The 26,015-nt window shown below is 42.0% G+C and overlaps 1 long non-coding RNA gene across 1 annotated transcript in view; it reads left to right on the plus strand.

Annotated features, from left to right (window-relative positions):
- LOC115518221 overlaps nt 1-10,477 on the plus strand; it is a 52,715-nt gene extending 42,238 nt beyond the window's left edge. Inside the window, exon 3 of the long non-coding RNA XR_003970197.1 lies at nt 10,028-10,477. This is a non-coding gene — a long non-coding RNA (uncharacterized LOC115518221). The remainder of the gene's footprint in view (nt 1-10,027) is intronic.
- Nucleotides 10,478-26,015: the final 15,538 nt, after the last annotated feature.

Genomic DNA, 26,015 nt, shown 5'->3' on the forward strand with positions numbered 1-26,015 from the left:
CTTCAAAAAATTATTAAGAGTTTTACTTTTTCTTTATAACAAGCTCCCATAGTATATTTAAAAATATGACCCGGGGGGCGCCTGGGCGGCTCAGTCGGTTGAGCGGCCGACTTCGGCTCGGTTCATGATCTCGCAGCTCTTGAGTTCGAGCCCTGTGTCGGGCTCTGTTGTGACAGCTCGGAGCCTGGAGCCTGCTTCAGATTCTGTGTCTCCCTCTCTCTGCCCCTCCCCTGCTCGCGCTCTGTCTCTCTCTCAAAAATAAATAAACATTAAAAAAAATTTTTTTAACTGCTTAAAAAAATATGACTCAGCATCTAGCAGTGACAGAAACCAGTAAGTATAGGATCGACAGATTAATGATCTGTATTTAATAACGTGTTCTTTTTATAATGATTTACTCAGAGACCTAATTCCCCTAAGGTCCTTATTCCTCTGCTATTCACATCCCATTTCTCACCCATCACTTCATTGAATAAACGGGCAACGGCGGTGGTAACATTTTGGCTCCGGTTTCCATCCCCAACTTTTGCAACTTGCACTTCACTGGAATAAGGAGTATTAGAAGCTGGGGAAACCTCTGGCAACAGTCTAGCGCTCAGTACATTACTGTACACTCCAGCCATCCTTCCGTCCTTCTCGCCTGCCCCATCTTCAGTGGTTGTGTAAAACTCAATGTGTCTGCTCCTCTTTTTGGGTCGTGTGAAGTGACCATGCAGCTAAGAAGGACAGGGAGACAGGACTTGAAGATTAGCCACCAACCCATCTTTCATTAGCTGCTTTCTCTAATCCAGATCTTAGTTTTCCTCTCCCTAATAATTTGGAGGTCGCTATGTTCAAAATGGCCACTAAGCTCTGGAAAACAGTGTGGAGGTTCCTCAAAAAATTAAAACTAGACCTACCCTATGACCCAGCAGTAGCACTGCTAGGAATCTACCCAAGGGATACAGGAGTACTGATGCATAGGGGCACTTGTACCCCAGTGTTTATAGCAGCACTCTCAACAATAGCCAAATTGTGGAAAGAGCCTAAATGTCCATCAACTGATGAATGGATAAAGAAATTGGGGTTTATATACACAATGGAGTACTACGTGGCAACGGGAAAGAATGAAATATGGCCCTTTGTAGCAACATGGATGGAACTGGAGAGTGTGATGCTAAGTGAAATAAGCCATACAGAGAAAGACAGATACCATATGTGTTCACTCTTATGTGGATCCTGAGAAACTTAACAGAAATCCATGGGGGAGGGGAAGAAAAAAAAAAAAAAAAGAGGTTAGGGAGAGAGCCAAAGCATAAGAGACTCTTAAAAACTGAGAACAAACTGAGGGTTGATGGGGGGGTGGGAGGGAGGGGAGGGTAGGTGAGGGCATTGAAGATGGCATCTTTTGGGATGAGCACTGGGTGTTGTATGGAAACCAATTTGACAATAGATTTCATATATTAAAAAAAAAGAAAGAAAAAAAGAAATATTAAATGTAAAAAAAAAAAAAAAGCAAAAAACAAAATGGCCACTAAGGATTTAGGCATTATGGTATACACTGTGTTTCTAGATAAATAAAAAGAACCAGGTGAACCTATCAGCCCCCTCCCCCCCGTGAAGCAAGGGAACCAGTTTGAGAAGGCACTTTCAACACTGGTAATGTTCCTCCCATGCCCTGTTAGAAAGCATGAGAGAAAGGTGGAGAATGAATCCCTATTTCCTTTTGCATCTCCATCTTGGTAGGCCCACTTTGTTTGCATTCCCTAACAAGAAATCCCCAGGGGGTTTTTGCTACTCAAGCTGTCAGTATCCGGCCCCCCCCCCCCCCCCCCCCCGGCTGTATTCTATTCTCCCCTTACTCTAATCCAGCTGTACTGCCCTTTGCACTCCTTCCCCTGACCTGGACCTATGTAACCCTGGATTCTCCCGACTTAGGAACTATTTCACTTGATTCCTCCATTGTCTAACTCAGGAGCTGGCAAGTTTGACCTAAAGGGTGAGATCCCAAATATTTTAGGCTTGCTGGGGCCCCGTGGTCCCTGTCCTAACTATTCACCTCTGACACTGTAGTGCAAAAGCAGCCACTGACAATATGTAAATGAATGAGTGTGGCCGTGTACCCGCAAAACTTTACTTATGGATGCTGGAATTTGAATTTCATATAATATTTTACAGTGATCTCTATGGCCAACATGGGGCTCGGACTCATGACCCCGAGATCAAAAGTCACACGCTCCACCAACTGAGCCAGCCAAATGCCCCTGAATTTCATGTGATTTTTACAAGTCACAAAACATTATTCTTTTTAATTTTTTCCAACCATGGAAAAATGTCAAAAGTATTCTTGCTTTATAGGTGGTACAAGGACCGGCTCCCCAAATCCATTACTCCTGAAGGAGATGCTGCCTTTTTGCCCTTTGGTATTTTTTGTTGTCAGAGCCAACACTGATGAGGAACAGGAGCTTTCTGTCCCTCACGTCGCCTCCTTTCCTGCTCTCCTCATCTCCCCTCCATCTATGAGGATCTTCTTGCGATAGCCTGAGAATAAAGACCCTTACTGCACCACTAAGGGGGGATAGCTCCCCACAACTCTTGAATAACCACATATCGTCAGCCTCCAGATTTATTGCACCCTAGCCATGCTTCCTGTTTATGACCATCGGCTTAAGAAGGGATCAAGAACAAGCTCTATTTCTAGGAGGAAAGAGATGGGGGTGGGGATGGGGAAACACTGGCTATCGCAGATACTTTGCTGTAAACCTACATGGACTGTATCTTTCTTGTAATATACAGCAATATAGTGTAGAAGTACAGTCAGACAATTAGCTTTGCCCCGAACTGTGGTCCTTAAGCAAATTACTTCTAGATTTCTCACGGGAAATCAGGATGGTAATACTAAATTTAAACTATTGTGAATTGTAAACGAAGTAACATGGTAAGAACCTGGCACTCAATAAATACAGCTTCAATTACTGCGGAGAAGAAAATTTGTGAGCTTCTCACATGTAATTAGAGAATCTTTGGAAAGTATTTAGGTTCTTTTTTTTTTTTAATATACATACCTGTATTTTTTTTAATGTTTTTTTATCCTTGAGAGAGAGAGAGAGAGAGAGAGAGAGAGTGCGAGCAGGGGAGGGGGAGCAGGGGAGAGGGAGACCCAGAATCGGAAGCAGGCTCCAGGCTCTGAGCTGTCAGCACAGAGCCCGACGCAGGGCTTGAACTCATGAGCTGCGAGATCATGACCTGAGCCGAAGTCGGATGCTTAACTGACTGAGTCACCCAAGGCGCCCTGGAACTTTATAGGTTCTTAAAAGTAATGAAGATCTAGACTTTCGTTTGTGATTTGCAGTAATTTCTTTATCTCTGAGCATATATATGTTCAACTCTTAAGTAGATATGTCTGTTTCTTTTTTCTTTTCTTTGTGGATGCTTACATGACAGTATATACTGGGCACTGTTGTGTGTGACTGATTTAATCTAATCCTCATAACCAATCTTGAGAAGTAGACTATTATTGCCTTCATTTTACATATGAGGAAATAGAAGCACAGTGAAGCTAACTGACTTTCCCAAGATCACACCATGTAAGTAGCAGAGCTAGAGTTCAAACCCAAGATGTCTGGCCCCAGAATCCATGGTCTTAGCTACTGTTGTTTTAAAATAATTTTTTAGGGGCATCTGGCTGGCTCAGTCGGTTGGGCGTCCGACTTCAGCTCAAGTCATGATCTCACGGTTCGTGGGTTCCAGCCCCACATAGGGCTCTGTGCTGACAGTGTGGAGCTTGCTTGGGGTTCTCTCTGGTTCTCTCTGGCCCTCTCTCTGGCCCTCCCCACTCACGTTCTCTCTGTCTCTCACAAAATAAGCATTAAAAGCCTAAAGAAAGAAAAGAAAGAAATTTTTAAAGCAGAAATAAAAAGTAAAAATGTACTAAATCATATTAAAGCTAATTTGTCAACCAAATAAAAAAAAAAAAAAAGGTAAAAATGTGTGCATAACCCCAATACACATTTAAGCTCCATGCAAGCAGAGAATGGAGTTCTCCTACCACCTTGACCACAATACCCTTAGTATCTAAAACTGGGCCTGGCAACCTACAGATCCGTATGAACAAATAGATGAATTAGCCCTGACCTATATCCCATCATGGATTTTCCAGGCCATTTGTCTTTCTTCCTTATTCTTAGTATAGTATTAATTAGTTAACTAATTGACACCTCTTCCTTCTAACAGTATTAAGAGGGAGAAAGCCAAAGAATATCAATAGAAGGCCCCGAACCCTTAAAGGACCACTGAACAAGGGCATGAATTTAATGGACTACCTTTTTCCTTTAATTTTGCAAAAACGTGTGTAAATTTGTTTATTTCCAATTATCTGAAAATACCCATTTATATGTAACCGGAATTAAACTGGATTTAAAAAGCCCACCTGGAACCTAATATTTAAAGAATTGAGATTGTGATTTTAATCAGAGTAACTCTCCCACATTTGAACATTCATACGGTTACAGGATCGTAGGGACAGGCTATCAAAGTCACATTTTTTTCCACACATTTTTTAAATAGGTACATAATCATGCAATAAGTTCACATCCAACCATTCAAGAAGAACTCGCGTTTTACACACCCAGGAGATTGTACAGATTCGTGTCAAATAGGGAAGAACCAGAAAGGATGAAAAACAGCCAAAAAAGGGAGATAAAGATATTGCCTGCATCCCTGGTAGCATCAGCACGAAAATACATTCCGTGGGAGGAGGGGAGAAGCAGAAGAGTAAAAAAAAACGACAGGAACCTTTGGTCACCCTTGAGTGATGGAACTGGTCGCTTAGGAGATTTGGCAGACGGTCTACAAAGCACGTCTGCACCAGCTTACGTAGCCTCAAAACGCAAGCAGGCGGGGCTAACCTACAGGGTAGCACAGCCGAGAAGAGATTCTTGGGTTTCTGGGCCCGCCTCATCCAAATATTCCAGTGACTTCTGCTTCAATTCGGGGCTGAAAACAAGAAGGCTGGTGGCCTGAGCTATTTGAAAAGAAGATGTGTAAATTAGGGAAGCTGATTTTTCACTGCCTAGAAAGATTGCATGGCACTTGTAAATGAAGCACGTATGGGAGACATAAAATTATTATAAGTACAGTGGCTAGAACACTGCCTGGCACATCATAAACACTGGATGAAATTTGTTGAGTGCATGTAGTATGGACAGTTCTGATAAGGAGAATCCACGGTTCTCAGTTTAGCTCAAGCCCCCAGTGCCTCACACATCTCTTCCGTGATGAGTTGCTGAAGGCCAAAGCTAAAATACGTGGCTGTTTGGAGGAGTGAAGGTGGAGGTTTTTCAGTCTCTTCCCACTATGTCTGTCCTGTTAGGAGGGTTGGTCATACTTCTCGCTCAAGTACCCTAATAATAAATGGCACTGTGACTGCTTTCTCTTAACCTCCCCCCTGCTAGGAGGGAATTAGAGCCTCTGGCTTGAAAAAGAGCTTGTTCTTTGTGATCCCACCTGGAGCTCAGACCATCTCGGAGTGGGAGGGGAACTAACTTGAAAGCAGACAATGCCTGCGGTTTCCACACTGCAATTCCACCGATGACCCAGAAACCCCCAGACGCCTCCCCTCCCCCTTCCTACCATAGCCAATGCTTGGCAGCTCCTTCGGCTGTTTTCTGGGTCTTGTACTCCCTTTTTGAGACTGTCATAAGAGCTTATGGTCAGAAAAGTACACTGAAATGCAACTTTTGCATTGACTTTCAGGGGGATTGTGTCCATCTCAAAAGCCCATATTAATAAATGCCACCCCAGAGCTTCAAACAGCCTTTTTCCTCCTAGAGAACTTGATGGATTTTTTTTTTTTTTTTCCCTGAGGACCTGGCCTGTGCTGGGCAGGAGGGCCACCAAAGTTGGGGAAGTAAGTGTCCTGCTGAAAGAAGGCAGACCTTAATTATGAAACACTGCATCGAACTGTAGTGGCATTGCTCCTTACGCCATCCACAGATTGGCCCTTGGTTATGGTTTTTTGAAAGGGTGGATATGAGTCAGTGTGAACACTTCACTTATCAGTGTTTAGTAGCTGTCTTCCTGTAAATGAGCCAGGCAGGGGTATCCTGGTGATAGTGTCAGACTAATAGCCACAAAGAGAACAAAAGACATTTATGGTTTTAGAGCACTGCCAGAGTAAACTTAAGGAACTTAAACAAAGCTCTTTGCTTCTTGCAAGCAGAAGTCTATGTTTTCTATTAGCGATTGTACAGAAGTTGACATTTAAAATACTTGCTTATGATCCAGCAGTCACACTCCTTGGTATTTACCCAAATGAATTGAAAATCTACATCCACTCGATAGAGAACTGAGGGTTGTTGGAGGGGAGGTAGAGGGGGGATGGGCTAAGTGGGGATGGGCATGAAGGAGGGCACTTGTGATGAGCCCTGGGTATTGTATGTAAGTGATGAATCACTAAATTCTGCAACGGAAACCAGTATTATACTCTATGTTAGCTAACTAGAATTTAAATTCAAATTTGGAAATAAAGTCTACATCCACACACAAACTTGTGCATGAATGTTTATAGCAGCTTTGTTTATAACTGCCAAAACTTGGAAGCAACCAAGATGTCCTTCAGTAGGTAAACAGATAACAAGCTGTGGTGCATCCAATGGAATATTATACAGGGCTAAAAAAAGATATGACCTATAGAAGAAGAGATAAAGAAATGAGCTATCATGGGGTGACTGGGTGGCTCAGTCGGTTAAGCATCTGACTTCGGCTCAGGTTGTGATCTCATGGTTCGTGGGTTCAAGCCTTGCATCGGGCTCTGTGCTGACAGCTCAGAGCCTGGAGCCTGCTTCCGATTCTGTGTCTCCCTCTCTCTCTGCCCCTTCCCCACTCACACTCTGTTTCTCTCTGTCTCAAAAATAAATGTACATTAAAAAAATTACGGGAAAAAAAGCCAGAAATGATTATGGTTAGTGAGGAAGGCATGTCAAAAACCAAGCGAGTGTGAAAGCCGGGTCTCTTGTACCCGTTAGTCAAGTTACGAGTGCAAAGGAAAACTTATGAAGGAAATGAAAGCGCTATGCCAGTGAACACAGAAATGATGAGAAAATGAAACAGCCTAATTACTTATATGGAAAACATTTCACTGGTCTGGATAGATGATCAAACCAGCCACAACATTCCTTGAGCCAAAGTCTAACCCCGAGCAAGGCTCTAAGTCTTTTCAATTCTATGAAGCTGAGGGGCACCTGGGTGGCTCAGTTGGTTAAGCCTCCGACTCTTGGTTTTGCCTCAGGTCACGATCTCACAGTTTGTGGGTTTGAGCCCCGCGTCAGGCTGTGCCGGCCTCCTTGGGATTCTCCCTCTCTCCCTCTGTCTGCCCCTCTCCCACTCTCTCTTCCCCTTTCCCTCAAAATAAATAAATAAACTTTATTTTAAAAATAAAATAAAAATCCGATGAAGGCTGAGAGAGGCGAGGAAGCCGCAGAAGAAAAGTGTGAAGCCGGCAGAGGTTGGTTCAGGGGGTTTAGGGGAAGAAGTCATCTCTATAACATAAAAGTGCACGGTGAGGCAGCAAGTGCTAACGTAGAAGCTGCAGCAACTTGTCCAGAAGATCTAGCTCGGATAATTCATGAAGGCGGCCACGCTAAACAGCCAACCGATCTTCGGTGTAGACAGACGGCCTTCTACGCAGAGAAGATGCCACCTAGGACTTTCAGAGCTACAGAGGAGAAGTCGGTGCCTGGCCTCGAAGTTTCAGAGGACAGGCTGACTCTCTTGCAAGGGGTAATGCGGCTGGTGACTAAGCTGCAGCCAGTGCTCGTGCACATTCTGGAAGTCCCAGGGCCTCAAGAATTCTGCTAACTCGACTCTGCCTGTGCTCTGTAACTGGAAGAGCAAAGCCTGGACGACAGCACATCTGTTTACGACATGGTTTGCTGAATATTTTACCCGCCGCTGAGACCTACTGCTCAGAAGAAAAGTCTTCTTTCCAAACACGACTGCTCATTGACAACGCACCCGGTCACCCAGGAGCTCCGACGGAGATGTCCGACGAGGTTCCTGCTGTTTTCACGCCTGCTAGCACAACAGCCATTCTGCAGGGTGCGGATCGAAGAATAGGTCTACTTCAAGTCTTATTTAAGAAATACATTTTGGGGGCGCCTGGGTGGCTCAGTCGGTTGAGCGTCCGACTTTGGCTCAGGTCACGATCTCGCGGTCCATGAGTTCGAGCCCCGCGTCGGGCTCCGTGCTGACAGCTCAGAGCCTGGAGCCTGCTTCTGATTCTGTGTCTCCCTCTCTCTCTGCCCCTCCCCTGTTCATGCTCTGTCTCTCTCTGTCTCAAAAACAAATAAAACATTTAAAAAAAGAAATACATTTTGTGGGGCACCTGGGTGGCTCAGTCGGTTAAGCGTCCGACTTCGGCTCAGGTCATGATCTCATGGTTTTTGGGTTCGAGCCCCGCGTCGGGCTCTGTGCTGGCAGCTCAGAGCCTGGAGCCTGCTTCAGATTCTGTGTCCCCCTCTCTCTCCGCCCCACCCCTGCCTGTGCTCTGTCTCTCTCTGTCTTTCAAAAATGAATAAACATTAAAAAAGTAAAAGAAAAAAAGAAATACATTTCATGAGGCTTTAGCTAGCATAGACAGTGATTCCTCTGATGGATCTTGGCAAAGTAAATTGAAAACCTTCTGGAAGGGATTTACCATTTTAGATGCCATTAAGAACATCTGTGATTCATGGGAAAGGGTTGAAGTATCAGCGTGAACAGGAGTTTGGAAGATGGTGATTCCAAATCTCTTTGATGACTTTGAGAAGTTCAAGCCCTCGGTGGAGAAGGACCTGCAGGTGTGGTAGAAACAGCAAGAGAACTACATCGGAAGTGGAGCCTGAAGCTGCGACCGAGTTGCTGGAATCTCAAGATAAACCTTGAACAGATGAGGAGTTGCCTCTCGCGGATGAGCAAAGAAAGTGGTTTCTCGAGATGGCATCTACTCCTGTTGAAGACGCTGTGAAGCCTGTCGAAATGACCACAACCGATTTCGAACATTACATATATCTTAGCTGATAGAGCAGCAGCAGGGTGTGAGAGGACTGGTTCCAATTTTGAAAGAAGTTGTACTGTGGGTGAAATGTTATCAAACGGGCATCGCATGCTCCAGAGCAATCATTTGTGAAAGGAGTCAATCAATGGGGCCAACTTCACTGTTTTCTTATTTTAAGAAATTGCCATGGGGCATGGGGGGCGCCTGGGTGGCTCAGTTGGTTAAGCAACCGACTTCGGCTCAGGTGATGATCTCGCAGTTCATGAGTTCAAGCCCTGCGTGGGGCTCTGTGCTGACAGCTCAGAGCCCGGAGCCTGCTTCGGATTCTGTGTTTCCCCCCCTCTCTACCCCTCCCCTGCTCACTCTCTGTGTCTCTCTGTCTCTCAATAATAGACAAACGTTAAAAAAAAAATTTTAAGAAATTGCCACGGGTGCCCGGCTGGCACGGTTGCTAGAGCATGAAACTCTTGATCTGGGGTTTTTAAGCTCAAGGCCCACATTGGGCCTACAACTTACTTAAGAAAAAAAAAAGAAGAAGAAGGAGAAGAAGGAGAAGAAGAAGTTGCCACTGTCACTCCATTCCTTAGCAACCACCACCCTGATCAGTCATCAGTCATCAACATCAAGGCAACACTCTCCATCAACAGAAAGATTACCACTTGCTGAAAGCTCACATGATGGTCAGCATTTTTAAGCAATAAAATAATTTTTTAATGCTTTTATTATGTGCTCTGTCAGCACAGAGCCCGACGCGGGGCCTGAACTCATGAACCGCAAGACCATGACATGAGCCAAAGTCAATTGCTCAACTGACTGAGCCACCCAGGTGCCCAAGCAATAAAATACTTTAAATTAATGTATGTACATTGTTGTTTTTTTTTAATCAGACACAGTGTTATTGCACTTTCGATAGACTGTAGTATAGTGTACATATAACTTTTTGTGCCCTGGGAAACCAAAAAAAAAAAAAAAAATCACTTGACTTGATTTATTATGATATTTGCTTTATTGCAGTGGTCTGGAACCGAACCTGCAACCTCACCGAGGAATACCTATGTATGACATTCTACAAAAGGCACTACTATGGGAGCGGTCAAAACCCTGGTTGCCAGGGGATGGGGTGTTGAGGGGAGGAGGGATGAATAGGCAGAACACAGGTGTTTTAGGGCAGCGAAACTATTCACTATGATACTGTAACGACGGATACATGTCATTCCATGTTTGTCCAAGCCCACAAAACGCACAAGACCCAGAGTGAACCCCCGTGTAAAGTGTGGACTTTGGGTGACTCTGATGTGTCAAGGTAGGTTCATCAGTTGTACAAATATACCCCACTAATGTAAGATGTTAATAATAGGAAAGTCGGGATGGTATATGGGAACCCTCTGTACCTTCTGCTCTGTTTATCTGCAAATTTAAATTTGCTCTCCCTAAAATAAAGTACTAATAATAAGAATAATAAAACCCCCGAGCACTGGTTTATATGTTTCTCTTCGTCCCCTTCCATGAGACCTTGAAGACAGAAACCAAATCCTTTGCACCTTTAGAATCACAGAATCTAAGGATGAAGAGGAGGAGAGTGTCCTATTGTTAGCACAGATCCTAAAGTATTCACATGTCTAAAACAAAACTCTTGTTTTCTTTTAATTTTGTAAGTTTATTTATTTGGAGAGAGACAGAGACAGTGTTGGTAGGGAGGGGCAGAGAGAGAGAATCCCAAGCCGGCTCTGCACTGTCAGCACAGTGCCCCACACGGGGCTCGAACTCACGAAACCGTGAGATCATGACCTGAGCCCAAACCGAGAGTCTGACACTTAACCGGCCGAGTCACCTGGGTGCCCCCACAACAAAATTCTTGATTTGACCCCTCAAACCTGCTCCTCTCTCTGCTTTCCTAATTGAAGTAAATAGCAACCCAAGGCCTACAGCTGCTCAGACCAAAACCCTGAGGATCATTTTCTACTCCTTCTTTTCTTCCCTCGCACCCACCATCTAGACTCTCGGTTAACCCTATCGGTTCTATATTGAAAATATCTTTTCGAATCCAACCACTTACTGCTTCCACTACTACTACTCTCATTCAGGTCCTACCAAGTTCAAGTCGCCATCATTTCTTACCTGGACCAGCAGCTTCCTAATTGGTCTCTGTGTTTCCACACTTGCTCTCCTCCAGCATCTTCTCCATTGGACAGCAAAGACCTTTTGGAAAACATAAATCAACTAATGTCACTGGTTTGCCTTAAAACCTAAAATGGCCCGGTAGCTTCCTGGCTTTCTGTCACCTCTAAAATAGAATCCAGAATCCTTGCCACGGCTTACAATGGCCTAGATGATCAGAATCCTGCTTAACCCTCCAACGTCATTTCTCCTCCCTCTTTGCTCCTGGTTCACAACACTCCTGCAGAGCAGGCTTTTGGCCCCATGCCAAGCGCACATCTTCCCCTCCTCTTGGCGTCTTTGTACTTCAGTTGCCTTCTGTTTGAAAGGCTGTTCTCGAAAATGCTCCCTAGACTTGCTCCCTCCTGACACTCAGATTTCTGTTCAGATGCCATCTCTGCTAAGATCAATCCTAACTCCCCCATTGTATATACCCCCCAATTCTTTATTATCTTACCTTGCTCCACTGTTCTTCAAAGTGCTCCCTTATCATTCCCTGACATTATATATTTACTTGTTTGCTTGTTATCTGCCGCATTAGCCTGCTGCTATAACAAAATACCACAGACTGGGTTGTATTAAATAACAGAAATTTGCTTTCTCACGGTTCTGGGGGCTGCAAGTCCAAGGGCAGGGTGCCGGCAGGGTTGGTTTCTCATAAGACCTCTTTCCTTTCGGTAAACTGCCATCTCATGGCGTTCTCACATAGCCTTTTCTCTGTGCGTACATCCCCAGCGTCTCTTTCAGTTTCTACAAGGACACCAGTCATTTGGGATTAGGGCCCCATTCTTATGACTTCATTTAAACTTTATGACCTCATTTAAACTTAATAACTTCTGGGGCGCCTGGGTGGCTCAGTCGGTTGGGCATCCGGCTTTGGCTCAGGTCATGATCTCGCAGTTTGTGAGTTCGAGCCCCACGTTGGGCTCTGTGTGGACAGGTCAGAGCTTGGAGCCTGCTTAGGATTCTGCACCTCCCTCTCTCTCTGCTCCTCTCTCTCTCTCTCTCTCTCTCTCTCTCTCTCTCTCTCTCTCCAAATTAAACATTAAAGAAAAATTTTTTTAACTTAATAACTTCAGGGCTTCTGCATGGCTCAGCCAGTTATGCGTCGACTCTTGATCTCCACTCAGGTCATGATCTCGTAGTTTGGGAGATCAAGCCCCGCATCAGGCTCTGCACTGACAGTGCTGAGCCTGCTTGGGATCCTCTCTCTCCCTTTCTGCCCCTCCCCCACTCTCTCTCTCTCTCTCTCTCCCTCTCTCTCTCAAAATAAATAAACATTAAAAATAATCAATAACCTCTTTAAAGGTCCTGTCTCCAGCTATACTTACACTCTAAGGTATTATAGGTTAGGGCTTCAACATACACATTTTAGGAAGGCACAGTTCAATCCATAACACCCACCCTCTGCCCCACCCCCAGATTTATGTCCTTCTCACATGCAAAATACATTCATTTCCATCCCAGGAGCCTCAAAAGTCTTTCTTATCCCATTCTAGCATCTGGTCTACATCCAGAGTCTCACCTGAGTATCATCTGGATCAGATATGGGTGAGACTGGAGGTATGATTCATCCTAAGGGAACATTTCTCTCCAGCTATGAACCTGTGAAAGCAAACAAGTTACATGCCTCCAAAATACAGTAGTGGGACAGGCGTAAGACGGACACTCTGTTTCCAAAAGGGAGAAACTGGAAAGAAAAAAGGGCTGACGAGTTACCAAACAAATCTAAAATCTAGCAAGGTAAACTCCATTAGTTCTTTCTTTCTTTCTTTCTTTCTTTCTTTCTTTCTTTCTTTCTTTCTTTCTTTCTTTCTTTCCTCCTTCCTTCCTTCCTTCCTTCTTCCTTCCTTCCTTCTTCTTCCTTCCTTCCTTCCTTCCCTCCTTTCCTTCCCTTCTTTCCTTCCTTCCTTCCTTCCCTTTCCTTTCCTTCCTTCCTTCCTTCCTTCCTTCCTTCCTTCCCTTTCTTTCCTTTCTTTCTTTCTTTTCTTTCTTTCTTTCTTTCTTTCTTATTGCAGTTAAAAGCACATAACATAAAATTTACCATCTTAGAGCACCTGGATGGCTCAGTTGGTTAAGCGTCTGACTTTGGCTCAGGTCATGATCTCACAGTTCGTGAGTTCGAGGCCGCATCGGGCTCTCTGAAGCCTGCTTCAGATCCTCTTTTCCCCTCTCTCTGCCCCTCTCCTGCTCACGCTTGCACATGCACATGTGCTCTCTCTCTCAAAAATAAACATTAAAAAAGTTTTTTACCATCTTAACTATCCATAAGTGTACAGTTCAGACGTGTTAAGTGTATTCACATTGTTATGGAACAGATATCCAGAACTTTTCATCTTGCAAACACTTTATACTCATTAAAGGACAACTCCCCTTTTCTCTTTCCCTCTAGCTGCAGGTAACCATTCTACTGTCTGTTTCCATGAGTGTGACTACTTTGTTTATTTATTTGTTTATTATTTTAGAGAGAGAGAGAGAGAGAGCGTGCGATTGGGGGAGAGGGGCAGAGACACAGAGCAAGAGAGAATCTCAGTCGGGCTCAATGCTCAGCCTCTAGTACCTTAGAATGTAACTGTAGTTGGAGACAGGGCCTTTAAAGAGATTGTTAAGGTTTTTATTTTTTTTAATGTTTATTTATTTTGAGAGAGAGAGTCGGGGGAGGGGCAGAGAGAGAGGGAGAGAGAGAATCCCAAGCAAGCTCAGCACGGTCAGCGCAGAGCCCAACACGGGACCCGATCCCACAACCTTGGGATCATGACCTGAGCCGAAATCAAGAGTCAGAAGGACACTCAACCAACTGAGGCACCCAGGCGCCCCTGACTGTGCTTACTTTAGATACCTCCTATAAGTAGAATCCTACAGTGTTTATCTTTTTATGACTGGTTTATTTCACTTAGCATTATGGCCTCAAGGTCAATTCATGTTGTAAGATGTGACAGGATTTCCTTCCTTTTTGAGGATCAATAATATTCCCTTGGATATATATATATTCCTTGGATATTTATCTGTTCATCTCTTGATGAACACTTGGATTGCTCCCACCTTTGGCGATAGCGAATAGTCCTGGGTGTGCTACATGAATGTGCAGATATTTCTGTATAAGACTTTGCTTTCCATTCTTTTGGATATATACCTAGAAGGGAGCTTGCTGGATCATAGGGTAGTTCTATTTTTAATTTTTTTGAGGAACCACTATGCTGTTCTCCATGACAATGGTACTACTCTATAATTCAACCGACAGTGCCCAAGAGTATCAATTTCTTCATACCCTCACCAACACTTGTTATTTTCTGTCGTTGTTGTTTTTGATAATGGCCATTGTAATGGGCACGAAGAGATTTCTCATTGTTGTCTTGATTTGCATTTCTCTGATGATCATCGATGTTGAGCATCTTGTCACGTGCCTGTTGGTCACCGGTATATCATGTTTGGAAAAATGTCTATTCAAATCCTTTGCCCATTTTTGATAAGGTTATTTGAATTATTTTGTTGTTAAGCTGTTCATATATTCTGAATATTAACCCCTTATCTGATATATGATTTGCAAAATTTTCTTTGGTTCCATAGGTTGCCTTTTCACCTTGTTCATTGTATCCTTTGATGAACAAACGTTTTTAAGGTTGATGGAGACACATTTGTCTTTTTTTTTTTTTTTTTTTTTTTTTTTTTTTTTTACTTTTGTTGCCTGTGCTTTGGGTGTCCTAGCCAAGAAATCTGTTTCATTAGATTTAAGTCTCAAGATAACCCTCCTTGGCTCAGTACTCTGCCCTTGGGGCCCCCTGAGGTGACAGTCTTTCCTTGAGGGCCCTTGTGCTCTGGCCTGTGGTAGGAGAGGCAACCCTGCTGATCTCTGAATCAACTTCAGTGTCATTCTTACCTCTTATTGAAAGACAGCACATGATGATAGTTCTGTTGTTCCCGTCCTGTAGAATCCTAGCAGGCTTCACCTTCCTTCATTTTATCTTCTCTCTGTGCCCATAGTCCAAGCTGGCCGTGTGTCTACTGACATAACACCATTTCCATTCCTAGATTCTGCTAAGGTGGCAGATTAAAGCCATGCGTTGTGCTCATGATCTCTCTATCAAGTGAACTTTCAGCCATACCCTTGGTGTCCTCTCCAGAGCAGGCATTCTTGTTCTGTAATATGGATAGGCTAAGAATTTTCCAAATCTTCATCTTCTGGTTCCTTTTTGCTTGACGGTTCCTCTTTCAATGTATCTCTCTCTTCTCCTGTGTTACTATCGGCAGCAATGAGAAACCAAGTCATACTTTTTACACGGTACTTAGAAATCTCCTCAACTAGATATCCTATTTCATTACAAACAAGTTCTCCTTTCCACAAAACACTAGAACACAATTCCTCCAAGTTCTTTGCTGCTTCACAACAAGGACCAACTTTCTTCCAGTTTCCGATAACATGTTCCTCATTTTTGTCTGACACCTCACCAGAATCACCTTTCCCATTCGTATTCCTAGCAATAATTTCTTCAAGACAATCTCGGCTTTTACTAGTATGTACCTCCAAATGCTTCCAGCCTCTACCCATTACTCAGCTCCAAAGCCACTTCTAGGTTTTTAGGTATCTGCTATAGCAGCATTCGATTTCTTGGTAACAAAATTTGTCAGGGCCCTGCAGAGAAACAGAACCAATAGGATGTGTATATATAGAAAAAGATTTTTGCTTTAAGGAATTTACTTATGGAGGCTGGCAAGTCCAAGCAGGGTGGGCTGGCAGGTTGGAGACTCTCTAAAGGCCATTGCTTGCAGAATTCTTTCTTGCTTGGAGGCAGAGCAGGGGATATTAGTCTTTGTTCTCTTCAAGCCTTCAACTGATTGGATGAAGTCCACCAACATTATGAAGGGCAATCTGCTTCATTCAAAGTCCCCCAATTTAAATGTAAATCTCACTTGAAAACTCCCCCAGAGAAACATCTAGAATAATATTTGACCAAATTTCTAGGCACTGTGGCCCAGGCAAGTTGACATATAAAATTAACCATCACAGGGGTACCTGGGTGGTTCAGTCAGTAGAGCATGCAACTCTTTTTTTTTTTTTTTTTTTTTTTTTTGCAGAAGGGGCAGAGAGAGAGGGAAGAGAGGGAGAGAGAGATTTCCGAGCACTGACAGTGCAGAGCCCCACGTGGGGCTTGAACTCATGAACTGTGAGATCATGAACTAAGCCAAGATCAAGAGCTGGATGCTTAACCAACTGAGCCACCCAGGCACCTCGAGCATGCAGCTCTTGATCTCAGGGTTGTAAGTTCGAGCCCCATGTTGGGTGTAGAGATTAGTTACAAATAAAATCTTAAAGGGGCACACCATCAGGGTGGAGCCCGCTTGGGATTCTCTCTCTCTCCCTCTCTCTCTCTGCCTCTCCCCAACCCATGAGTGTACGTGTGCATGCTCTGTCTCAAAAATAAATACACTAAAATAAATATATAAATAAAATCGTTTTAAAAAATTAACCATCACATATGCCTTCCATATTGAAATTTAAGGTTAGGGTATGGACTTTGAGGGTAGGGACTTGTCTTAGTGACATTTGTATTACCTGCACCTAGAACTGTGCCGAGCGTGTAGTTGGCAAAGAACAGTTGAGGGAAACTGCATAAATGATTGACTGAATGAATGAATGTATATATTTGCCAGAGCTTTAGAGTTTGAGGGTTTTTTTCTTTTCTTTTTTCTTTTCTTTTCTCTTTCTTTCTTTCTCTCTCTCTCTCCCTCCCCCCTCCCACCCTTTCTTTCTTTCTTTCTTTCTTTCTTTCTTTCTTTCTTTCTTTCTTTCTTTCTTTCTTTCTTTTCTTTCACATTATCTCATTTCTCTCAATAATCCCATGAGCTGAGTATTATGGCCTTCAACTAAAATACTGAAGTGGAGACAGAGAAGTTATGTGCCTGTTCAAATGTCTAAACTCTAGTTCATGTTTCAGAGCTGGGACTCAGATTCTGCTCTTTTGATCCCCAATCCTCTGCTTGGTCAATTATAGTAAGCTGTGATTATTCTGTCTCTCCTACCTATTCTTCCTAGTGTTGATAATAAGGACAGTGGATAACATAATAATGCCAAGTCTCTGCTAGGTGTTAAAAAGGGTGTTTAAGGGGCACCTGGGTGGCTCAGTCGGTTGAGCGTCCGACTTTGGCTCAAGTCATGATCTCACAGCTCGTGAGTTCGAGCCCCGCGTCGGGCTGTGTGCTGACAGCCTGGAGCCTGCTTCGGATTCTGTGTCTCCCTCTCTCTCTGCCCCTAACCCACTTGCATTCTCTCTCTGTCTCTTTCAAAATAACATTATTTTTTTTAAATAATAAATAAATAAATAAATAAAAAGGGTGTTTAATGAGTGAGGAGGATATTTATGCCCCACTCAAGGCAGCTGTAATCAGTGAAGGGAGGTGTCAGAGAAGGAACTTCTGCTTTAGTGGTAAGTGATCATTTCAGGGAAGCACTAAGATGCTCTGCAAGGAGAGAGTGTCACTTGCTCTCTAACCCTGAAAGACCAGTTAAGAAAACACTGGAGAGTATCTATAAATCTAAACCCCGATATTTTTTTTGCATGCTGCTTATCTTTCAGAATTAGGTTGGCATATGGGAGGGGTTAGTATGGGGCTGCTTGTGGGCAGCTATTGTATAAGGCAGTGGTATTTTTTAGTTTGAATTGTGACATAGACACTCACTTCCTTTCCTTCCTGAACCAGTAACCTGGTTCTTCCTTTTTCTTCAGATCTTCCTTTGTCTACTATGATGACCTACTTATCTGTCTAGATATTGTGTCAAGAATATTCTGACAATATTATTTGTTATGTTTATTTCTTCATTTTGAGAGAGAGAGTGAGAATGTGTATGAACGGGGGACAGAGAGACAGAGACAGAGAATCCCAAGCAGGCTCCATCACTGTCAGTGCAGAGCCTGACACAGGGCTCGATCTCACAAACCGTGAGATCATGACCTGAGCTGAAATCAAGAGTTGGACACTTACCCGGCTGAGCCACCCAGGTGCCCCCTGACAATATTATTATAGATTATTAACAACAAGTATAATATACATGATGTTATGGCATGGTAAAATCACTTTAATCTCTGCTAAGTATTAAAAAAAATACTTGATCAAAAAAAATAACTACTTGGTATTGACAAGCAGACTTAAAAGCACGAAATGAAGTTTTTAAGAACATGAGCACCAAATAAGGGTATATAGTCAAAGAAATTTAGGGGTATGGTGTTCACTGTTCTTTTCGTGAGACATTCTTACCAAATGATTGTTCAATTGAAATTAATCATTTGATTTCATTAAAGAGGCAACAAGGAACAAGCCTAGTTGACTGATTAGGCAGGGCTTAAAGGGCAAGTTGTGCTAGTGAAATTGCAAAGAAACAGATTATAAAATTTTAAGTGGCATTCTGGTTTACCAGTGGAATGAAGAGTTCATGTCCAGTCAATACATTCACTCCCACAGAGCACAGTCTCCAAAACGAAACTATTTAATCCCCCCGAATACTTATCTAGTGTCTCCTCTAAATAATGTATCGTACCAAGTGTGGAGAGGGTGATGGAAATGATGTTGGAGGAAGAGACATGGAAATGAAATGGACACAGCCACTGTTTTTAAAATTGGAGTAGATTTCTTTCACTTAGTAATATGCATTTAAGAGACTTCCATGTCTTTCCATAGCTCAAGAGCTCATTTCTTTTTAGTACTGAATAATATTTCCATTGTTTGCATGTACCACAGTTTGTTTATATATTCACCTATTCAAGGAATCTTGGTTACTTCCAAGTTTGTGCAATTATGAATAAACCTTCTGTAACATGCGTATGCATATTTTTGTGTGGACATAAAGTTTCAACTCCTCTGAGTAAATACCAAGGAGCAGGGATATCCGGATTGTATGGTAGATGTATGTTAGTTTTGTAAGAAAGCACCCGTCTTCCAAGTGGCTGTACCATTTGCAATCGCAGCAGCAATGTATGAGATTTCTGGTTGCACCACATTCTCGTCAGCATTTGGTATTGTCAGTGTTCCAGATTTTGGCCCTTCTAATAGGTGGTACTGGTATCTCATTGTTGTTTTATTTTGCATTTCTCTTATGACATATAATGTGCAGCATCTTTTCATATGCTTATTTGCCATCTGTGTATCTTCTTTCTGCTGAGGTCTTTGGCCTCTTTTTTAATCAGGTTGTTTTTTTTGTTGTTGTCGAATTTTAACTGTTCTTGCATATTTTGGATATGGTCCTTTATCAGATGTGTCTTTTGCAAATATTTTCTTCCAGTGTGGGTTTGTCTTCTTATTCTCTTGAAAGTGGCGGGGCCTGGGTGGCGCAGTCGGTTAAGCGTCCGACTTCAGCCAGGTCACGATCTCGCGGTCCGTGAGTTCGAGCCCCGCGTCAGGCTCCGGGCTGATGGCTCGGAGCCTGGAGCCTGTTTCCGATTCTGTGTCTCCCTCTCACTCTGCCCCTCCCCGATCATGCTCTGTCTCTCTCTGTCCCAAAAATAAATAAACATTGAAAAAAAAAATTTAAAAAAAAAAAAAAAAAAAAAGAAAGTGTCTGTGGCCCCTGGGTGACTCAGTCAGTTAAGCGTCCAGCTCTTGGTTTTGGCTCTGATCATGATCTCATGGTTGGTTCATGAGTTTGAGCCCCATGTAAGGCTCTGTGCTGACAGCATGGAGCCTGCTTGGGATTCTCCGTCTCCCTCTCTCTCTGCCCTTGGCCTACTCACACTCACTCTCTCAAAAATAAATAAATAACCATTTTGAAAAAGTGTCTTTTGCGGAGCAGAAGTTTCCATTTTAACACAGTCCAACTTACCAAATATTGTTTCCATGAATTGTGCCTTTGGTGTTGTGTCTAAAAAGTCATTGCCATAGCCAAGGTCATCTAGGTTTTTCCCCCATGTTATCTTCTGGGAGTTTATTAACTTTGTGTTTTACATTTAGATTTGTGATCCATTTTGAGTTAATTTTGCGAAAAGTGTAAGATCTGTCTGTTACTAGATTGTTGTGGGGTTTTTTTTTTTGCCTGTCGATGTACCATTGTTCCAGTACGATGTGTTGAGAAGGAGACTATCTCTGCTCCACTATGTTGCCTTTGTTTCTTTGTAAAAAATCAGTCAGCTGTGTTCATGTGGGTCTTTCTGGGCTCCCTATTTTGTTCCATTGATCTGTTTGTCTATTGTTTTCACCAATACCACAATGTCTTGATTACTGTGGCTTTATAGTAAGTCTTGAAGTCAAGTAGGTAACATCGGTTACGCAACTTGGTTCTCCTTCAATATTGTTTTGGCTATTCTGGGTCTTAGGCCGCTTCATATAAAATTGAGAATCATGGGGTGTCTGGGTGGCTCAGCTGACTCAACATTTTCAAGATGTCAGGTCTTCCTAACTTGAACTATGGACCAGTGCAATCCCATTCAGTGTCCCGGTAAGTTATTTTATGGAAATCAAAAAACTGATTCTAAAGTTTTTGGTTTTGTTTCAAGTTTATTTATTTATTTGTTCATTTATTTATCTATCTATCTATCTATCTATCTATCTATCTATTTTTTACTTATTGAGAGAGTGAAAGAGAAAGAGTGGGAGAGGGGCAGAAAGAGAGGGAGAAAGAAAATCCCAAGCAGACTCCGAGCTGTCAGCTCAGAGCCCAGTGTGTGACTCCATCTCATGAACCTGTGAGATCATGACCTGAGCCAAAGTCAAGAGTCAAACGCTTAACCAACTGAGCTATCCAGGCATCTCAGGATTTCATTCTTTGTGTTTGTTTTTTTATTAAGTTCTTTTTTTTAATGTTTTTCATTTTTTTTATTTTTTATTTTTTATTTTGAGAGAGAGACACAGAGTACAAAGGGGAAAGGCAGAGAGAGAGGGAGACACAGAATCTGAAGCAGGCTCCAGGCTCTGAGCTGTCAGCACAGAGCCCGACACGGGGCTCAAACTAGTGAACCACGAGATCATGACCTGAGCTGAAGTCGAACCCTTAACCAACTGAGCCACCCAGGCAGCCCAGTATTTTATTCTTTATAGACAATCCTGTCATGTTCAACAGAATTTTAGGTCTTTCCTTTCTTTCTTGTCTTGTTATATTAGCTAGTATTTCTAGCTAATATTGCAAAGGAGTAGTGAGAGGGAACATTTCTACCTTGTTTCTGATCTTAGGGAAAGCTTTGGGTTTTCGACATTTCAGTATGTTGTTAGTCATGGGTTTTTTGGTAGACATTCTTTATCAAGTTAAGGAGTTTTCTGTATTCCTAGTTCACTGAAAGTTTTTAAATCATGAAAAACTGTTGGATTTGGTCAAATGATTTTTTTGCATTTATTGACATGACCATGGGAGTTTTCATTTCTAACCTGTTGGTATGATGGATTAAATTAATTGATTTTCAATTAATTATATTATTATTATAAAATATAATTATTATTAACACTCCTTGCATATCTGTAATAAATCCTAATTGGTCATGATGGATAAAAATTCTTTTTATTAATGTTTGTATTAAATTTACTAATATATCCTTAAGCATTTTTGTATCTATATTTGTGAGAGATGTTGGTCTATAGTTGTCTTTTTTGTAATGTCTTTGTCTGGTTTTGGTATAAGGGTAATGCTGTACTTACAAGAATGAGTTAAAAGGGAATTAGTCATCTTAATGGTAGATGATATCAAATTTTAACCATCAATGAGATTTTTTGTTTTCGAAATACAGACCACTATTCTTTTTTTTGTTAACACATTCTTTTTAGAGACAGCCAAGATATAAATACAATTAAAACTATGTTCAGGGACACCTGGCTGGCTCTGTTGATGGAGCATATGACTCTTGATCTCAAGGTTGTGAATTCAAGCCCCACATTGGGTGTAAAGATTACTTTTCTTTCTTTCTTCTCTTTCTTTCTTTCTTTCTTTCTTTTTCTTTCTTTCTTCTTTCTTTCTTTCTTCTTTCTTTTTCTTCTTTCTTTCTTTTTCTTTCTTTCTTTCTTTCTTTCTGTTTATCTGTTCATTTGAGAGAGAGACACTCTCACACACTAGCGAGGAAGGGGCAGAGAGAGAGGGAGAGAGAATCCTAAGCAGAGTGTAGAGCTGATGCAGGGCTCACTTTCATGACTGTGAGATCACGACCTGAGGGGAAATCAAGAGCCCACGCTCAACCAACTGAACCACCCAGGTGCCCCCAAAATAAAATCTTAAAAACAAACAAACAAACAAAAAACAAAACCAAGAAACTGTTCAGTTCTATTTGAATCCTTACCAATTACTGCCTGATCAGCACTCATTTATGCAGTTCTCGCAACAAACATTTATTTATCATTTATAATGTATCAGATAATCAGAATATTGAGCCAAATAAGGTGTACTCACGGTTTTCAGGAAGCTCACAATGTATTGGGGAGATAAATTTGTAAACCAATAATAGCAAAGAGTTTTTAAAGTAATATACACAATAATATGGGATGATAATAGATTTGTCTATGCTAAATACATTTAGAAAGTGCCCACTTTGAAACTGGCGACAGACTTAAACATAAAATTAGAAGTCCTAACAGATATTTACCAAAAATACACATTTCAAGACACTTACTTAGGAGTATAGCCGATAGCATTAAAGAGTATGGATAACAAGTCCTCAAAAGTATGTGCTTACAAATTAAGTGGTAATAGCCTAGGCTATTACTACAGGTGTTTTTGTTTTATTTTGTTTTGTTTTAATGTCAGAGGGTTTGGTTGGCTGATTAGATGGAGCTTCAGAGATGGGTGGTGCTAGTGAAACAGACACAAGACTGATTGTACATTTCTTTAATTGGCTTTATGCTTTACCAATAAAAAATAAAGCTTCAGGAATGCTAGTATACTTGTGAACTTTGAATACATTAAGGAATGATTCTTGGGAAATATTACCTTAATCAAGTTAATCAAGCCACATCCATGTATATCCCTAAAAGAAGTTTCTTTTCTAGGGATAGTTTTTGAGACATCTAGGAATCACTACCTTTATTAACAAAGCGCTTCTATAATCATGTTGTAGAATTTACTAATTAAGGCGGTACCTGCCTGGCTGCGTCCGGTGGAGCATACAACTATTGATCTCAGGGTTGTGAGTTTGAGCCCCACATTGAGCATAGAGATTACTTAGGAATAAATAAGGCGCCTGAGTGGTTTTGTCCGATAGCATCTGACTCAGCTCAGGTCATGATCTCACGGTTTGGGAGTTCAGGCCCCATACCTCTGGACTCTGGCTGACAGCTCAGAGCCTGGAGCCTGCTTCGGATTCTATGTCTACCCTCTCTGTCTGCCACTCCCCCACTTGTGTTCTGTCTCTCGCTCTCTCTCTCTCTCTCAAAACTAAAAACAACAGAAAAAATACTAAAAAATAAAAAACCATTTTTGTTCACCTATTTGGTAGGCATTGTGGACATAAAGGTAAATAAAATCTCTGCCTCAGAGTGCTCGCAAATTGAGAAAGGGTAAGCAATGTGTAAACAACTAATGCTATGGGATTTTTAGTAAGTAATATAATATAGGTATGTTTGAGATAGATTGTGATCCGAAGGAAACCTTATCTTCTTTGGTTTGTCTGTGAAGGTTTCACAAGGGGGAAGAGATACTGGTTATGTATGCATGACCACTAGTTAGCCAGTTGGGCAGGATATTCAAGATGAAAGAGTACAGAAGAATGAGTCTCCGACTAACTAGTATTATGGGCCCCGAATTGTGTCCCCCAAATTCATACAGAAGTCCGAACCCCCAGTACCTCAGAGTGTGATCGTATTAGGAGACAGGGCCTTGAAGACTGTGAGGAAGTTAAAATGAGGCCTTTAGGGTCAGGCCTTAATCTAATCCTACTGATGTCCTTTAAGAACAGGAAATGTGGGCATTTCACGGAGCCACCAGGAATGTATACACACAGAGAAAAGGGCCATCTACAAGTCGCGGAGGAGAGAGTCCATGGGAGAAACGCAACCTTCAACCCCTTGAGTTGGACACCCAGCCTCCAGAAGTGTAAAATAAATTCTGTTGCTCAAGCCATCCAGTCTGTGGTGAATAGTTACGGCAGCCTTTCGATGTGGTATTTTCACACACCAAGCAACTCCTCAATTCTCAGCTGAGGATAACCAGAATGCCATTCCCAATTCAATTTAGCTCGATACAATCCAGCCGAGATAGCAGCAGATGTCCCAGATTAAGGCTCAGCCTCCCTCTCCCTCCGCTTTCAGACACCAGTGGCAAAACCAGGTCGTCAACTGCCGTAGATTCGAGGTTCCAACAGGCCCCCTCCTTGGATTTTGATTAATTTGCTAGAGCAGCTCACAGGACCTCACAAGAAACATTTATGTCCACATTTATCAGTTTATTTATATTAAGGATATAATAAAGCATACCGATTGAAAGGTACACGGGGCCTGTTCCAAACCCTGACAGTTGGAAGGTTGGCTGGGCAAGGAGGAGATATACTTACCGTGCGGCTAGTGTGACTGAGGAGGTTTAATTATTAATTTATCCCATTTTCAATTCATTTAAGTTGTATTTAAAATCTGAAGAAGTGTTGGGGACCTGGTGGCTCAGTCAGTAAAGCATGCAAATCGTGATCTTGGGGTGTTGATTCAAGTCCTATGTTGGCATAGAGATACATTAAGAAAGAAAGAAAGAAGGAAGGAAGGAAGGAAGAAGAAGAAGAAAGAAGCAATTTTTTAAAAGTGAAGCAGTGTAAACATATTAGAAGTACTACAAAATGTTTTGTTAAACGCAACTTCATCATTTCACCTCAGTCGTTGAAAATTTAGTGTCCCAATTAAGATATGCTGTAAATGCAAAATACAGATTGCATTTTAAAGATCTAGTACCAGGGGCACCTGGGTGGCTCAGTCAGTTAGGCGGCCGACTTTGGCTCAGGTCATGATCTCCACAGCTCGAAGGCTCGTGGGTTCGAGCCCCGAGTCTGGCTCTGTGCTGACAGCTCAGGGCCTGGAACCTGCTTCCGATTCTGTGTCTCCCTCTGTCTCTGCCATCCCCAGCTCACACTCTGTCTCTCTCTCTCTCAAAAATAAATAAACATTAAAAGATAAAAAATAAACAAAGATCTAGTACCAAAAAAGAGAGAAAGTACCTCATTAATAACTTTTATATTAATTACAGGTTGCAATGGTAATATTTGGCATATGTATATATTAGGTTAAATAAATATAGTATTGAAATTAACTCATTTCTTTTCACTTTTTTTAAACGTGACTACTGGAAATTTTAAAATTTCATATGTGGCTCACATGTTTCTCTTGGACAGCACTGATCTAGACTTTATTCAATAAGCATTGAAGATATTTGAGTAGGAGAATGATCGATTAAGATTTCGATTTAGTGTAATTCATCTCAGCACTGGTGTGGGATGGAGTGATTTTTAAAGGAAATCTGAGGAGGGGAGAGTGGTAAGGGTCTGAGAGCTGGGATTAGGTGCTTCAGGATCAGCTAGAGTGATGAATGGTTGCAACCCAGTTTAGACAAGAAAATCAACATTTCTCAAATTTTTTCTTTCTTTACCCTGTGTTTTCTTTGGTGCTTTTGGGTTCCAAATGAACTCTGACTGCACTTAACGTGGTAGAGGAAGATTAGAAAATAACATGCTGCAACAAAGTTGTTCTTTATGAGGAAAATTACAAATACAAAGCAAAGAGTAGAATTAACTCTGGCAATCTTTAGCCTTTAGCTATTTGGTGAGCCCTTGAAATGCCATTTACAATGGCCTGTGAAAGAAGCAGTTTTTTCTCTGTCTGTAACTCTACGTGTTTCAACCCGTATTTCTCGATTTCAGGATTTTTTTGGTTTGTTTTTCCCACTGAGTTATCGCAGTAGCAAACAGCT

Source organism: Lynx canadensis, chromosome B4, assembly GCF_007474595.2.
Source record: "Lynx canadensis isolate LIC74 chromosome B4, mLynCan4.pri.v2, whole genome shotgun sequence".
In the NCBI taxonomy this organism is placed as follows: domain Eukaryota; kingdom Metazoa; phylum Chordata; class Mammalia; order Carnivora; family Felidae; genus Lynx; species Lynx canadensis.